Here is a 17,989-nt window from a genome sequence, read left to right as displayed (position 1 = left end):
AAATGCAGGAGGATTTCAAATTGTTGTGGGTGATCCTCTAAATATCCTGATTTATGTCAGGCATATTTCATTTCAGTACATTGGTAAGCGGTGGCGAAAAGATCTTATTATGTACTAGTGACTGCAGCTGAATTATTGTTTCTCAAGCGGAGATTGCCATCAAAATCATTCAACAGAACTAAGTCTGAAAATGTTCTCACAAATTTCTTCCAACATAAGCCGTATACACATCGCGACTGCACCTGTGCCTTCGAGTTTCTTGTCTCAAAGTACAATGCTCTTCACGGTTCTAAGAATCTAACAATAGCTCTAAGAATGTAACAATACTCTAAGAATCTAAGAATAATACAGATATTTCTCCCTGCTGGGAATAAATGTCCTTTGACCTGGTCAGAATTTTGCTTACCAGATTTCGATGCTGTCACTAGGACATTTGGGGCTTCAAAAAGACATCTCGAATGGTCCGTCCAAATTCAGGAAAGTGTGTATAATATTCCTTTGAAAACCCTACAGGGCGTGTATTTATCCATTTAGGACGAATGGAAGCTGTTTCGAATGCCATGGGGCCTATCCCCCGTATTGGACATGGTAATGTGTTGTGTAGACTGATCCTTAGCGTTTCCCTTTTAGATTTTCTATCTTCCCTACCAGGTTCATATCTTCGACATTCCATGCTCCAATTCGTAGAATGATACCCTTCCATTGGCTAATCAACTTTTTCTTATGTTTACCTTTCCCTCAGCAGTCGTCTCTCCGGGATTTGTGACAGTTGTGTCTTGTAGCACGGAATGTGTTGATATTTCTTATTATTCCAAGACACTTCAGAAAGTAGAGCTCGGAGCAGACTATTGCAGAAGAAGGGAATACCAGCCTGTTCGCCGCTGTGAAGTATACAACTCAGTAACATCGTTACCATCACATAAAAGCGAGAAACAGGCACTCAATGGCATCAGGAGAAAATATATGGGACCTACGCAAGATTCGGCTGATTCTGGAGGAATATGTTTCAAGAAGATAATTTACTGATGAATAATGGCATCCATTTTTTCACTTGTAGGTGAAAACGAAGGACCTTTGCAGGGCTGTTGGTGTTTGTCAGCGAAAAAGAAAAATAATTATTATAAAGCTGTGAATCATTCTTTGTAGATATAACTCTGAAGAACTAGTGAAAGCCGTTTGGACAGTTGTTTACACAGAGTGATTCTGTGATGATGTTACAAATTTCCAATAGAAAAAATGTGTTTCACAGTAACAAACATAAACAAGTGCTAAAGCTCTTCAGGTTTTAGAGCCCATGTTTACTGGATAATTTTTTGTTGTTTTATTCCATACTGTCTCCTCCCAAAATATGGAAAGCAAGGGCTTGCAGTAGAAAAGGTCCACTGTCGGAGGTATCATAACTTCCGACTTTGTCGTTTCTGGAAGAGTGTCCCTTATCTCAGAATGACTCATTTACCCTTTTCCATCATCCCTGAGAGTTACAGGATCATCCCAAGACCTGGCAGTACTTAACACTGACGGTTGGAAACAAAACACTGTTCCAGCTTTCTACGCTTTGCTATCAACGCCTAGAAAGTATGGCAATTTCTTAAAGCGGTTAAGATCAACATGTCTAGATAGAACCGTGTACCTCTCTTGAAGGATTTCGAAATCCTTTCCTTTCCTTCAACTAAAAGTTTGTTTTCTGAAACAGCAAATGTGTGTTTCTATTATCATTTTAATCAATGTTTGTGGAACGAAGTTCAGTGTTGTGGCTATGAGACATGATCAAATGCTCTTTTCTCCCTCTACCATTCTGATTTTTTTTCTTTTTTTGTAAGCATTTTACATCTTCCCCTGTTTTTGGTAAAAACATTTGACGCTGACCAATACATCTGCAGGGGGTGTAGCTCCCTACTTGATCAACAGGCTTTCAGCTTTCGACTGGCGCCTGCATTTGATTTGAGGGTGTAAATGATCATCAGTTTCTGAAATGCCTTTTATGGGCTAGAACCATCGTGTTTGCAAACGTGTCCGCACCGTTAACCAGTAAAGTGTCGTCCCCGCTACGTACTGCCGAGAACGGACCATGACGAACTCCTCCTGGGCTTGTAAAGCCATAGCCCTTGTCAGCGGCTCTACTGTACACATTACTTGAGCTCTTTATCGTCCACAAACCACAATGAGCCACCTAGCCGGAAAACGTGTGTCATTCGCATGTGAAACTCTGTCATCCAATGCATTATCTCATATGAACGAAAAGCTATTACCTCAGTAAGATCTGACTTTCTTGTTTCTTGACCTGTTACGAGGACTACTGAATATTCTGTTAGAACAGGTAATTGCGAGTGTTAATGCAATTTTTCGTGGTCCGTTCATCCTGAAATTATGGGCGGAAACCAATCTTAACTGACTTTTAACAACATCAGGCAGATGTCTTGTTCGAGGTGCAAGTATTGAAACACACGTCAGCATCTTCCCATGTTTCCTTTCTCAATCTACCTCTTTGTCGCCTGTTGTCAGATTGGGTTTTCACATTAGTTGTATTAGAAAGGAAATGAGGACTCGGATTATCATTTATCAAACATGCAGACCTAAAGAAAACGATGGCGCACTTCTCTGAGAGGTTGGTTTTATTCGCAAGCATTTAACAAGTGGCAAAAGCTAGTAAACAATTTAGAAAAGCTAAATGTACAGTGTGAGAGGAGTCTAACAAATTCCTCTCAGTACTATCAGATTTTCAGAAATATATCAATCACACAATCTTAAAGACAGCAAGAACAAGCAACTGTGAATATTATCAAAGAGTCAGTGTAACAACTGATTTGTCCAAGTTCATGAGAAGAATAATACACAGACCGAAAAAAAAGAAATTTGAGAAGTTGTTAAACAGTGATCACCTTGGTTTTAGGAAAAGTAAATGAACCGAAGAGGCATTCCTCACATTGCCCTTGATAATGAAAGCAAGACTTAAGAAAAATCAAGACATTTTCATAAGGCTTTTCAGGCTAGAAAAAAGTTTGACAATGTAAACTAGGTGTTACCTACACCAAAGACGGTTAATATACATTACGTGCATGAGAAGAACACGAAGAACGAACTATTCGAATTAAAGAGGATATGAGACAGGGATGCAGCCGTTTGCCCTAACCGTTTGATCTATGAATATACATCAAGAACAATGAGAGTAAAAAATTAAAAGCTCAGTAGTGTGATTCGATTACTACATCAATGTCCTCAGTGAATGTGAGGACGAACTGCAAGGCTTATTAAGTGGACGGAAGTGCTACAGAGCTCAGAATGGGACTGAAAATAGACCGAAAAAAGATGAAAGTAAAGAGGACTGGCAGCAATGATATTAGCGACTAATGTATCAGAACTGGTGAATACGAAGTAAGCGCGGTGACTGAATTCTTTTACCTTGGAACAAAATAACATATGGTGGACAAAGCAAGGAGGACATATGAAGTAGGAAAGCACAGCCAAAAAAAGACGTCCTTGGCGAACATGCGACGGAGACGTGGTGCTGTATATGGATACTGAAAATCCGATGGCTTTAAAGGTTCTCAGCAGAAAGATTGTGGGGGGAGGGGTAGGGGAGAGGGAGAGAGGTGTAGAGAACATGTGGAAAATACTGTCAAGAAGGAGGAACAGAATGAAACGACATGCGTTAAGATAACATGGAATAACCTGCACAGAACAAGAGGGTGCTGTAAGGGGATCAGATCTTTGGAGAAAGACAGAGAGTGGAATGTATCCAACAAATAATGCAAGTACTATTTTGAGATGAAGAGGTCGACACTAAAGAGGTCAGTTCGATTATAATATCAGCCGCTCAGTGTAATTTTTGATTTGCGTATTGTCAGCTTAACTTTGTTGGCTTGATGTTAGGCTGTGTAAGTGTACCTCGCGGGACCAGTCAGTTATAATGGAACAGGAGAGAAAAACGATGTCATGCTGTGTGCATTTAAGAACTTGCCGTGTGTGGTTGGTTTTCCCTGTGAGACAGTATTATGGCTCTGTTATGTCTCAACCTGTGGTTGTGATCCCAGGGCCGGCCCGAGAGCCGAGCGGTTCTAGGCCCTTTCAGTCTGGAACCGCGCGACCGCTACAGTCGCTGGTTCGAATCCTGCCTCTGGCATGGATGTGTGTGATGTCCTTAGGTTAGGTAGTTCTAAGTTCTAGGGGACTGATGACTTCAAATGTTAAGTCCCATAGTGCTCAGAGCCATTTGAACCATTTTTGTGATACCGGGAGGCGGTCGGAACGGCTACTGCTTGTAGCTGCGGGTGCCGTCGTGGTGCCAGGCGTTCCACACTCTTCACGCCTCATTGTGACTGCGTCCAGCACCCCGTACATCTGTCTGGTGATTTAACTGCTAGGCCTACTTTTGTTTTCTCAAACTTTGCTCTAGGCTTCCGCTGTTTCACAAGCAGGTGGAGAGTAGGACCCCAGGCTTTACTAACGTGGTACGTGGAGTCACCGTTGTTGTTTCCTTTGATTTTTGTTTCAGTGGATTCTGACAATCACAAAACTTGGAGGTCTTTCCCAGTGCCTTCGTTTGCTGTTTTTCCCCTTTTTTTAAAGTCTTCATTCGTCTGACTGGTTTGACGCGTCTCGCCACAAATTCCTCTCCTGTGCCAACCTCTTCGCCTCAGAACAACACTAGTAACCCACGTCTTTAATTATTCTCTGGATGCATTCTAACCTTAACCTTCTTCTACAGTTTTTACCCTCTACAGTTCCCTCTAGTATCGTGGAAGTTATTCCCTAATGTTCTTTCATCCTGATGTGATTCTTCAATTTCTCCAGGCGTATTTTATGACGAAATAAATCTCGGGTGAACAGCCTGGTATTAGTGTGCATAAGACACAATATTTCGGCAATCGACCACGTTGCATCATTAGGTGCGCTGATGTACATCAGCTCACCTGATGATGCAACGTGGTCGATTGCTGAAATATTGTGTCCTATGCACACTAATACCAGGCTGTTCACCCGAGATTTATTTCGTTCTTTCATCCTGTTCACTCTTCTTGTCACTGTTCTGCATATATTCCTTTCCTCGCCGATTCTTCGGAGAACCTCTTCATTTCTTATTAGTCCACCTAATTTTCATCATTCTCCTGTGGCATCACATCTCAAATGTTTCGATTCTCTTCTGTTCCGGTTTTCCCACAATCCAAGTTCCATTACTGTACAATGCTACGTATGCTAAAAACGTACGTACTCAGAAATTTCTTCCTCAGATTAAGGCTTATTTTTGATACCTGTAGACCTCCCTTGACCAAGAATAGCTTCTTTGCTAATCTTCCTTTTCATGTCCACCTTGCTCCGTCCGTCATACGCTATTTTGCTGCCTAGGTAATTTTCTTTGGTCTTTGGTCGATTTATTCTCAATTCACATTCTCTACTAATTAGATTGTTCATTCCATTCAACAGCTCCTGTAATTGTTTCATTTTCTCTGAGAATAGGAATGTCATTAGCGAATCTTAACATTGATATCCTTTCATATTGAATGTTGATCCTACTCATGAATGTTTCTGTTATTTCTGTCATTACTTCTTCAAGGTAGAGTTTGTACTCTACAGGCGAAAGACTACATCCCCGTCTTACACCTTTCTAATCTGAGCTCTTAGTTCTTGGTCTTCCAGTCTTATTGTTTGCTGTGGGTTCTTGTACGTGTTTTATATCACCCGTACCTCCCTATAGCTTACCGCTATTCTCCTCAGAATTTCGAACGTCTTGCGCCATTTTACACTGTCGAATACTTTTTTCAGGTCGACATATCCTATGAATGTGTCTTGATTGTTCTTCAGTCTTTCTCGCATTACCAACCGCAACGTCGGAACAGCTTCTCTAGTGCCATTAACTGTCCTAAACTCAAACTTACCCAGTCACCTAACGGATCTTCCTTTGCTTTACGCGCATTAAAGATGTGAATGGTATCAGTTTCTGTTACTTGAGGTTCGCTTCCATTGTGTTACCTCACAACATCACTGTCGAGCTCTTTGAACTATACCTGCTCCTTTTCTAAGTTCAATAAGAAGGAAGCAGTGTTAGGTGTTTTATTCCTCTTTTACAAACTACGTTAGCTCGTTCATAATAGAAACGTTCTGAAAATACACAAACTGGAAGAAGTCTTTGCAGTAGCCTCTCAGTACTGAAGCATATTTACACATATGTTATTTATGTATGTAATAAAACAATCACGTAACATCAACTTTTGTACTAAAATATTTTTATTCAGCTGCCAATCAGTGCCACAGTTTACCCAAAGGTCGTACATAACAGTAAATCATTGCCTTATTAATTGATATAAATACAACTTATGGCGGAAATACAATCTTCCAAAATGTTTTTAGTGAAAAAAGCAATCAATATGTCGAGCAGCTACAGCAATTTGTAATTTGAAATTTAATATTAACTGAAAAAAATCGGGGAAAGTTTCTATCCTTCCTTCTGGAGTCACTTGGCATTTTACACAGTTTTTAAATAAAATCATATGATTGCCCACTCGTGCAACGTAATTGTTGGTCACATAATGGAAAAGCACCCATTCCAATCGTATCACCAGGTCTGGTGAGTTAGCAGTCAAACTTCGTAAGCCACCCTGCGGTCCCGTAATGGGCTTGGCATGCATCCCCTGCCCCTATTAGCACCCGCCGGCCCGACTGCAGGAAGCGGTCGCTCCTCGTTACACTCAGTTCGCCCACGTCGCTGTTTGCAAATTCTCGCCAGTCACTCTAAACAGCGCCGTCCGCAATTAGTCCCCCGCGGGCGCCGTCGCCTGCAGCAGTAAGTGACCACAGGCCGTGCTGCGGCCGCAGCTCTGCCTCGGCGACCCTCCGTGTTCCATCTCTGCTGCCGACATTGCGCAAACCGCTGGCCCGCTCCCTGCTGATCACGCGACACTGCGCTGGTGCAATAGGCCACTGACCACAGGTGATAGACACAAGGCAGAGGCGTAAGAGACCAAACTGGGAAGGACAGAGTGTTCATGTGTAGTAAGCATATCGTTCGTCTGTGTCCAAACAACAGAATGAAATGGTTCCGAGTATCGCGAATAAGGGTACATTAAATTATACAGTGAAGTGCCAGATAAACTGGTATAGGCGTGCGTATTTAAATACAGAGATACGTAAACAGACAGAATACGACGCAGCGGTCGGCAATGCCTACGTCTACATAAGACAACCAGTATATGGCGCAGTTGTTAGATCGATTACTGCTGTTACAATCGCATGTTATCAAGATTTAAGTGAGTCTGAACGTGGTGCAGCAGTCGGCGCACGAGTGATGGGACACAGCATCTGCGAGGTAGCGATGAAGTGGGGATTTTCCCATACGACCATTTCACGAGTGTACCGTCAATATCAGGAATCCGGTAAAACATCAAATCTCAGACATCGCTGCGGCCGGAAAAAAATCCTGCAAGAACGGGACCAACGGCGACTGAAGACAATTGTTCAAGGTGACAGAAGTGCATCCCTTCCGCAGATTGCTGCAGATTTCAATGCTAAGCCGTCAACAAGTGTTAGCGTGCGAATCATTCAACGAAACATGATCGATATGGGCTTTCGGAGTCGACGGCCTACCCGTGTAGCCCCGATGAGTCCACAACTCGAAGCTTTACGCCTCGCCTAAGCCCGCCAACACAGACACTGGACTGTTGATGACTGGAAACATGTTGCCTGGTTGGACGAGTCTCATTTCAAATTCTATTGAGCGGACGGATGTGTACGGGTATGAAGACAACCTCATGAATCTATGGACCCTACATCTCATTGGGGGACTGTGCAAGCTGTTGGAGCCTCTGTAATGTTGTGGAGCGTCTGCAGGTGGAGTGGTATGGGACTCCTGATACGTCTAGATACGACTCTGACAGGAGACACGTACGTGAGCATCCTGTCTGATCACCTGCATCCACTCATGTCCATTGCGCATTCCGACGGACTTGGGCAATTCCAGCAGGATAATGCGACACTCCACAAGTCCAGAATTGCTACAGAGTGGCTCCAGAAACACTCTTCTGAGTTTAAACATTCCGCTGGCAACCAAACTCCCCAGACATGAACATTATTGAACATATCTGGGATGCATTGTAAGTTGCTCTTCAGAAGAGATCCCCACCCACTCGTATTTCTGCGGTTTTATGGACAGCCCTGTAGGATTCATGGTTCCCTTCAGCACTACTTCAGACATAAGTTGAGTCTATGCCACGTCGTGCTCCGACACTTTTGCGTGTTCGAGGGGGCTCTGCACGATATTAGGCAGGTGTACCGGTTTCTTTGGCTCTTCAGTGTTTTTAAATATTTAAAATATATATCACCATCTATTTTTCATTTTTACTCACGTAAGTCCTCGCAAGGTATCAACCGAAGCAGAGGCTGGCGGGTCGTGGTCTGGCATGTTGACCACACGCTGATCCCGTAGGCAGTTACCACGTGGCAAATCTGTGATGCGTGTGGCTCGCACGCTTCCCTGAGAGCGCTCTCTCCCTCTCTGGTCTCTGCTCCCGTCGTTCCATCGGATGAACCCTGGTTTTGGGTGTCGGACTGGCAGACGTCGTAAATTACACTGATTTTGGCTCACGAGTTTGGTAGGACACCTGGTCGATACGATGCCGAATTATCTGAGCAGCTCATGCCCTGAACTGGAACGGTGTTGGTGGGCTCATGGACAACCGATCAGTGGCAGCTTCTGTCCTGGACCCTGGTGTCAGTTGTGGTCACGGAACTGCTGTCACTATGCCAGGTCCCCAATAGGCGTTGTCGAGTCCTATCTAGTGAATCTCCCTTAATGTTATGACACCAAATGATGTAGTTTTATGTCCAATTGTCTTACACTTTGCCGCTGAGCTTTCTCGCACACAAGTGTCGATGTCGCATTTTTGGTGACCGACTAACCGTGTCAAAAAATTTACGCCTTGCGGCTGGGTCGTGCTGACACATCGCTTCGCTGAAGCAATGCTGGGCTGTAGTGAGACCAAATTTGGCATAGTTCTTTTTTAGCTTGGATAAGAAACCACACAATGAATATACATTGTAAATGGCAGTTCGTGTTGTTCTTAAGGCCATATCAGTGACACACCTTATGGAATGTTATGCCGCGCTCCACTATCTTTTGTACCAGTGAGATAAGAGATACATGACGTTTACACCACTCTCGAGTAAAACCTGCGCTTCTAGTTTAAGACACAATACCACGGTTGCTTACTACCAAAGAAAATACTGCATCGCTGAGAGCAATAAGTGAACAATCTGGCCCAAGTCTCTCACACACAGGCAGAGAGCCCAAACATAATTTGTCGTCACCAATTTTAATGTGCCACAACCTGCGATTTTCATATTAACAATGGAAAATATATATTATGTTTTAATAAAATAATAACAAGAACCGCACGACCACAATACTTGGGTTAGCCACTACAGCACAGTGACCGAACCCGAAGCTCTGTGCATAAACGAAACGTTAATTGTTAACAGAAAAGGAATGGAGGATTGTTAGAAAACTTCTTGCCCCAGAAAACACGGAGGTCGGATGCAGACTGAAATCCTGAACCGTCAGCCTTCTGGCTGATGTGATGAGGTGTGCCAGGAATTCCCCTCCTGCGCCAACCTTTTCATCCAGAGTAACAACTGTACCCTAAATTCTCAATTATTTGCTGGATGCATTCCTTCTTCTTCCAAAGATTTTGCCCTCTGCACCTCTCTTCATCACTATGGAAGTTATCCCATGATGTCTTAACAGATCATCTGACGTCCTGTCCCTTCTTCTTGTCAGTGTTTCCCACATGTTCCTTCCCTCGTCGATTCTATGGAGAACCTGCCCATTCCTTACCTGATTAGTCTGCCTAATCTATCGGTACACATTATGAACTGAAGTCCCACGCCGTGATTTTCTCTCTGTCTGTGATGGCCAATCTCGGGAAGTGCTGTAAGAATTTTTATACGGTTTTCACTAACAGACTGATTCACGTAGGTTTGCGCATATAATTTATAAACATTTCGGGCAAATTGTCCGAATAATGATCAATTAAAGTTCCCCGCCGGTTTTTTTCCCACCTGGGTGTGAAGGCTAATCCCAGGAACTACTGCTGAGATTTTGGTACGGTTTTCACTGATAGACGGGCTGATTCACGTGGAAAGCTTCTGTGTACAATTTCTTCCCACTACGCTTCCCAAGCCGTCCGACCGTAGCCAAGCAGAGCTGGAGAGGGTCGCTAGTTGAATGTCTCGTCACACAATCGCTAATATTAGGAACATAATTCCCAGCAATGCGTTTCGGGAGTCAAGAAGCCATCACCTGGTTGTCTAAGTCAACCCTACATAAAGTGCACTTCCAAAGCACTCAGCGTCAAAATACGAAAACAAAATTATTTTGATATGAATTCCTCATCTTACTTTAAAAATCTCATTAGCAGATTCTCTGCTTCTCCTATCCATGAGGTCGCACACCCACAAAAGCGTTCCTTTCGCAAGGCGGTAAATACCGGCCACGCCAGCGGCCTCTCCGTGCGTATAAAATGTTTCCGAACTAGCGGTACACGGAGGATCTACGGTAGCATGGATAAGAGAAGCACAGAATATGTTGTTGGTATTTTTAAAGTAAGACTAGGACTATGTCAGAATAATTTGATCTGTTTTTACACTGTGACCTTGCCTTCATTTTATGTAGGATTAACTTAGACAGCAAGATGACTGAGCTTTACTTTAGAAACGTGTTGTTGTGACTTACGTTCGTAATGTTAGTGGTTGAATGCAGAATATTTACAGCGATTACCTTAACAACTGCTACCTCCGGTCCTTAAGATGGACAATATTGAAATATACAAGAAAAATTAAGGATATGTTATGGAAACAAAAAGCTGAAGACGGACTTGAGAGAGCTCAGACAGAAGCAGTTCTATCGGTAGAGAGAGAACTGTTCACTCAAAAGGTAAACTGTTGGGTTGTGCAGCCACAGAGAGACTTTAAAAAACTGAAAGACAGTCGACTGAAGAAAGAAATATAGCCTACGGAAAGAGAAAATTATTGTTAATCAACATTAACTCCTTTAGCGAGGTGACTTTCTACTACCGTCAGATAAGGAACTGCATAACCATCGGCTGTACATGTAACCCTTTATTCTCTGTCGGTTTCGGTCTCCCAGACCATCATTACAGGAAGACTATGAACAGAGACATAAAAAAAACACGCAGATTATGCATTATGATTAGCAAATAACGTTAACGCAGCGGTTAAATAGAATTTTAAAAGCGCTTACAAAGGCTAAAACGTCAGACTGAAATGCAGTTCATATTTTTCTTACAAGTCTCGAAATTCCTCTATGTTACAGTAACATGTATTGAATACGGCAGGACATATTTTCCATTGCTTTCTTTGGAGTTCTTATTGAACATGTGACCTGTGTTGTTCTCTAGTGCACTGAGCTCATTCTTCATGAAAATTTCTATACATTTTGTTGCATATTTTTGTGAGACCAATCTGATGCCGTTTAAGTTCATGATGTATGACAGATTGTTATGTATTCTTATTGTAACGTTAAGGGCTTTCGATGTATCTAAGAGAAAGATAACTTGCTTTTTGATCTGACGGTTTTCCGTTTGTAAGTGCTTTTATATTTCTCTTTAACCTTTGTGTTTATGTTATTTTCTGGGCATAATATGTACATTACAGTTGATAGTGTACCTGTAATGATGGACTGGGAGTCCAAAACCGGCAGTGAATAAAGGTTTATTTGTACAGCCGATGGTTAAGAATACAGTTCCTTAAGTAACAATAATAACTTGTGTACATCAGTGCTTGGTACACAACCTTAAGTAACTTCCAAGAAATCCGAAAATTTTGTAAATGGCTTTCTCAAATAATTGATTTAAGAAAAATAATGGCGATAAACCCTGATAACTCGGATGACGTTATAATGTACACAATACGAAATCAGAGTGCACTCGCCATTTATCACTGGGACACCTACTGCTGCGACTGTGAACGCAGACCTGCAGACTACGAATAACAAAGCGTGTAAATGCTGCTAGTCTCTCTCGTTTCCACCTACGCTTGGGAAAGTAAGTCATTTATCCTAGGAGGAGGGCCTTTTTTTGTTTTGTCTTATGCAACGTTATCATTCCAGTATTACGCGTTTCGGACATTTCCATCACCAGGTATCATAGAATATGATAGTTAGTCATACTACGTGTAACTTTTGTGTCTATGTGCAACTTGATATTCCAGGATATCTGATGATGGAAGATTCCGAAACGTGTAATGTTGGAATAGCAAAGTCAGCTCGCATCTAGTTAATGGCTTTTTCCACAATGACCTGCTCAGCATTTTGAGGCTGCACATATATTGTGTATTCAAAAACAACTAGCAATTTCTAGAATTTTCCAGAATCTTTTAGTTTTAGTGACTCGTCGTTCTCTGAACATATCTGAGAAATTTGAAACGTCATCACGTCGACTGAAGATTATATAAGCTGTCCACCACGCGAAAAAATGCCGGTCGCTGGTCTCTACAGATCTCGCCCAGTAAACAGAGAGCTCAGACCGCCTTAAACAAGCCGAAGTCAGGACAAATCACAACCCTGTGAAGACGGCCTGTCACGAATGCAAAGCTGTATTCAGGCAAATGTGAAGTGTGATCGTTTTGACTATATTTCTTGTAAAATGTGCAACCTCTCATAAAACGTTTCTCATAGAGGTCCAGACGTCACAGATCTGTCTGTAAAAGCAGGTATTCTTATTGAGTTGTTATAATAAAAACTACAGCGTCGGAGTGTGAAGACACAGAATGAACTGCATAGATGTAAAATGATAGTAAATAATTGTGAATTGATATTAAAAAGGAAAACACTTCCTAATGTTCTCCAAAATTGTAATTATTTGGTCACTAACCGGCTTTCGGCTTATCACGCCATCTTCAGGTGACAACTGAATGTCGCAGACAGAGGTATACACGATGTGCGACTTACACAGATATAATTTGTACAGAAGAAACTCTGTGTCAAATGTTGCTTTTTGTCTTAACTATTGAATAAAAATTTTGATATGTTTTTGGTAGTTTCATTCAATAGTAAAGACAAAATGCAACCCATGGCACTAACTGGTGTATGTAAAATCAGTTGAAAGCAGTGTGAAAAGGTGTGTCTTGGTCGATTAGGCAGTGCCGTGGCAATAAGGGGCTACATGAACATGATACAGCTGACGATTAAAGAAGAAAGATTCGGTCTTTGCTGATTATCTTTTAGCAGAAGACCATCCACGAAGTTTTACATCTTGTAAAAAATAAAATGAAATAAAATAAAAAGCAGAAAAGTGATCCTACCGGAAATACCGGAAATCAACAAACACATGACACGGAATGCCAGTCTAGTATTAAACGATCGGACTCAATTTCCCCATTCCCCTAGGATAAACTAAGTTTTCATTACAAATCCTAGATTCAGACTGTAAATTCATTTTATTTCTCGTCATTTATTATATGTATCTCCACATAGACGCATTGTTTATCCCCCTCCCCGTTTTTAGCTTGTAGCTAACGAAATTACTGTAATATTTTCCTGTGTAAAAACTTTATCATTTTTGTATCTTCTGTACAAATATTATCTGTGTAAACCGCACATCATGTATTCCTCTGTTTGCGACATTCAGTTGTCACCTGAAGATGGCGTGAGAGCCGAAAGCCGGTTCATGACCAAATAAATATAATTTTGTGGAACATTAGGTGTTTTTCTGTTTAATGTTACGATCATGTTCTCCCAAGCACCGACGGAAAAATGAGTGAAATTTGTGTATCACTTAGAAGATGCGAATTACTGTTAACTAATGAATGTTTTTTTTCAGAAGCCACATAAACACGTTGTCCCAGGGTGTGCAAACAGTTGTTACACTGACGATAAGAGCTACATCGGTTATTCCGGTCCTCAACAGCTACAGATACGCGCAGATCAATTCCGAGGAAAACCTGGATAATTTCCATGAGGCTCGTGGTCTCTAAGAAACATTTTGAAAAGAATGGCATTAATAACAATTAACATTTTTCAAGATTTGCAAGTAAATAAGAAGAAGTACCTAAGAACTCGACCAAAATTACGTGAAGGTGTGGTTCCAAGAATTTTCCCCAATCTGTCACACTATTTAACTAAACCAATAAAAATTTCAATCTGCGGAAGATCATAATGAAATAATATTGAGGCGAGATCAGGCCTTAGTTACAGAAGATGCGATAAAAAGCTCCACCGATATACGTGAAAATTTATCTAAGATTGTAGGAAGTGACAAGTACTACCATACTGTAATGAACGATTCGTTATGCTTCTAGAGGCTATTGGTGGAAGTAATTCCAAAAAGTCAGACCAGTGTAAAGATTGGGAATTGTATAATCATTACTTACTTACACACTGTAGATGATAAATAAGCCTATATTTACGTAATCAACTTGATTCTCATTCAAATGACTCTAGATTTTACCTGTTGATTTTTCTGATTAACAAACTGTGGAGCTAAAACAGCGTACAGTGAAATATATACCAATATCAAACAATGTCACCCAAAACCTTATCCTAGCACAAAATATTTAAAACAGTTATTTAAATACAAGTTGTGTTCACACTGTGCTTATTTTCCTGATTTCCTCTATTTTTTTTAATTTCCCTTTGAGTAATTGCTTCTGGATATTCAAAATTTTGGAATGAATCTATTAAATAAGTCATCAGAATCTGGTTGCATGTCAAACCAGACATATCTACACTTTACTGTTTACACTGAGGAAACAGGAAATGGAATTCCTTGCAATTAAGCGAATGTATAACATTAAAAACGACCTTGTGCATCTTGCATTTAAGACAGTAATTCATCACTTTATATTTTTGCCATGAAAAAATTGTTTTTTATTTTGTATGTGCATAGCATTCTTTCTGCACTATGGTTGAAAGGTGCACATCGTTTATTTTTCTTACATCATAATTTTCGTCGTTTATTAAAATTTCACTGTTACCCGTTTGAATTGGAATAGAATTACTGATTAGTTCTTGTGGACATGTATTACTCGTAGCATTGTGTTTGTATAAAGGCATATGACACCATTTTGTCATATACGGTAATTGATTTCCACGTTATGCGCAGTGTTCCGTTCTCGTGTTTCACAATTTTCGTAGCTTGTTAAAATTTGTAGATATTTAAACAGGAAGGTACCAGCTATTCGTTCCTGTGTGCATGTGTAAAACGTACAATTGCAACTATTTGAGAGTAAAACAACTTTGTTCTTTAATGTGCAACGAGACGTCCATTCGACGAGCGCAGCTGCGCCGTGTATTTAACAGCTGCCCAGTGTTGCCACATTTAAATCTCTGGCTTATGTAAAGCCAGCTACGTAGAGGGCGTAATGTTAGCCTCACTAGGACAGCGAAAGCACCAGGAACGCCCTCCTCGTTATTATAACTAGTACTGCGGGTGTGTTTACGTTTCGACAGCACCAGGTCACCACGGTTGTTGTCCTAACTTGTCGAAACAAATCCTGCGGCGCACGTAGAACGTAGGTGCTACCGGCAGAGAATGAAATGACGACGACAGCTACCAACGATTAATGTCCACCACATTCGTTGCGCCAAACACCCCACGGTTGCATTTACGATTGGGGAAACAGCGGGACGTGCTTGACCTCCAAGCACACCTGGAAGTTGTGCGTTTCCAGTTACCTTACTCAACATCAACCGTAAGGAACGGTGAGTTTATTTCTGGATAGGAGTAGGGGAATAGCTATTATGGATGCTATGATTATAGTGAAATAGCAACAGGTATTTTTGTGACCACTGTTTTTAATGATGCGGGGTTGGGTTGTTTGGGGCAGGAGACCAGACAGCGAGGTCATCGGCCTCATCGGATTAGGGAAGGACGGGAAAGGAAGTCGGCCGTGCCCTTTGAAAGGAACCATCCCGGCATTTGCCTACAGCGATTTAGGGAAATCACGGAAAACCTAAATCAGGATGGCCGGACGCGGGATTGAACCGTCGTCCTCTCGAATGCGAGTCCAGTTTAATGATGCGTTTCGGAAATATCATCAGATTCTGAAAAGAGATTTTTATAAAACCAGTTACAAGTTGCCAACACAGTGTACAAATGTGGTATAGCTAGATATTATACATACAAATTAAGAGAACAAACACCACACAATGTACTGAGTAAACTTAAGTATGCCATACTGAACAGGACTGAACATCCGTAGCTGAAAAGCCACACAAGAAAACAAAAGTGGCCGCAAGGTGGCAGCATATCATTCACAAAAGAATGCAACGAATGTCAAAAAAGGCATACAGAAAGCCAATAGTCATAACTATAGAAGTAAAAAACCGTCTTGTACACATAGTTTTATATCTTGTAGTAACAATTACAGTTAACGTAATAAAAAGTCTTAAAGTGCTTGGATATGGGTAGGGCCAATCAGAAATGTTTATTATGTTCGCAGAATAGATCTTAGGAAGACACGAAACGTAATGACAGAAATATTGTGTGTACATGTTATTATGCAACCGTAAAATCACACCAAACAGTAATGCTTGTACACAGAACTATTATAATGTACGTAAAAATAAACAAACTTCCAGGTTTCGTATCCCTACGATATACAGCTGTATGCAGGCCACAGCAAAATGAAACATAAGAAACAAAGAGTACAGCTCATCGATATAACATGTTCAGCTCCCATTCAATATTCACATTTGACTCAGTGCATCGTATGGTGTCTGTCCCCTTATTTGGTATGTATAATATCTGGCTATACCACATTTGTACAAAGTGTCCGCAACTTGTAATTGGTTTTGTAAAAATCTGCTTTCAGAATCTGATGATATTTCCGAAACGCATCATTAAAAAGAGTGGTCACAAAAATACCTGTGGCTATTTCACTATAATCATAGCATCCATAATAGCTATTCCCCTACTCCTATCCAGAAATAAACTCACCGTTCCTTACGGTTGATGTTGAGTAACGTAACTGGAAACGCGCAACTTCCAGGTGTGCTTGGAGGCCAAGCACGTCCCGCTGTTCCCCCAATCGTAAATGCAACTGTGGGATGTTAGGCGTAACTTCCGTCGAAGTGTGAGCCAATCCAAAAGAAGCGTGACGGGGTGGTGAGAAGTGATAGGATGTGATGGCCAGCAACCGGATGCGGTAACAGTCTGTCGGGGAGCTTACCGTGACACGAGGTATCCTTTAACACGTAGCTGTAGATAGTGCGATAATGTTCTATAAGCACGAAAGAAAAACAAACATCCAGAGGCCGAATTTGTCCAGTGGTTGTAGGAGGTATGATTTACAATGTCACACATTTTTCAGGACAGATAGTTTGGTCTAAAGAACAATAATTTTTATACGTAGACCAAGGATCAAGCAAAAGCTAGCTGTTTTGACCAGCTATCGGCCAAAAGCAGTGCTCATACCATAGTTGTAGCTTTACGACCATTTCCCCACTCTTGCTTGCTGTGATGTAAATATTAATTAGTGCCCTTGCATGGTCACGTACAGGATATTCGTAGGGGGTAGACCATCTCCAACCTCTCGCGGCACAGTAAATAATTTTTCACATAATTTACCATCCAGATTAACAGTCGGCATTGATGTTATATGGTACTGATACAGCTCTCTTGGTGACTCTAATTTTCTGGGCTCTGGTCATACGCATTTTATTTGCAGATTCCGATTGATCAGAGCTGAAAGCAAAATTTTTTACTGAACGACTGGTTTATCTCATCTACAAATTTTCTGGCCGATTCAGCAGCTTACCGTGCATCGTAAAGTTGTCGCTTTGTTTGAAATTTCGTCTTCCATGTCAATAGCATTGTTTGAAGTTACGCAACCATCCATTGCCTTTGGTATCAAGGGCGCCTGGCCCTCCCTTGAACAACCGTAGTTTCTCGTGTGCGTTACACTGTCATATTGGTGCGGAATTATTCGAAATCTCTTCATAATTGTTTATTCTGCTGTGCTGTAGATGATCTTCCATGTACGT

Source organism: Schistocerca piceifrons, chromosome 6 (assembly GCF_021461385.2).
Source record: "Schistocerca piceifrons isolate TAMUIC-IGC-003096 chromosome 6, iqSchPice1.1, whole genome shotgun sequence".
Classification (NCBI taxonomy): Eukaryota; Metazoa; Arthropoda; class Insecta; order Orthoptera; family Acrididae; genus Schistocerca; species Schistocerca piceifrons.
This window is presented reverse-complemented; position numbering follows the sequence as displayed.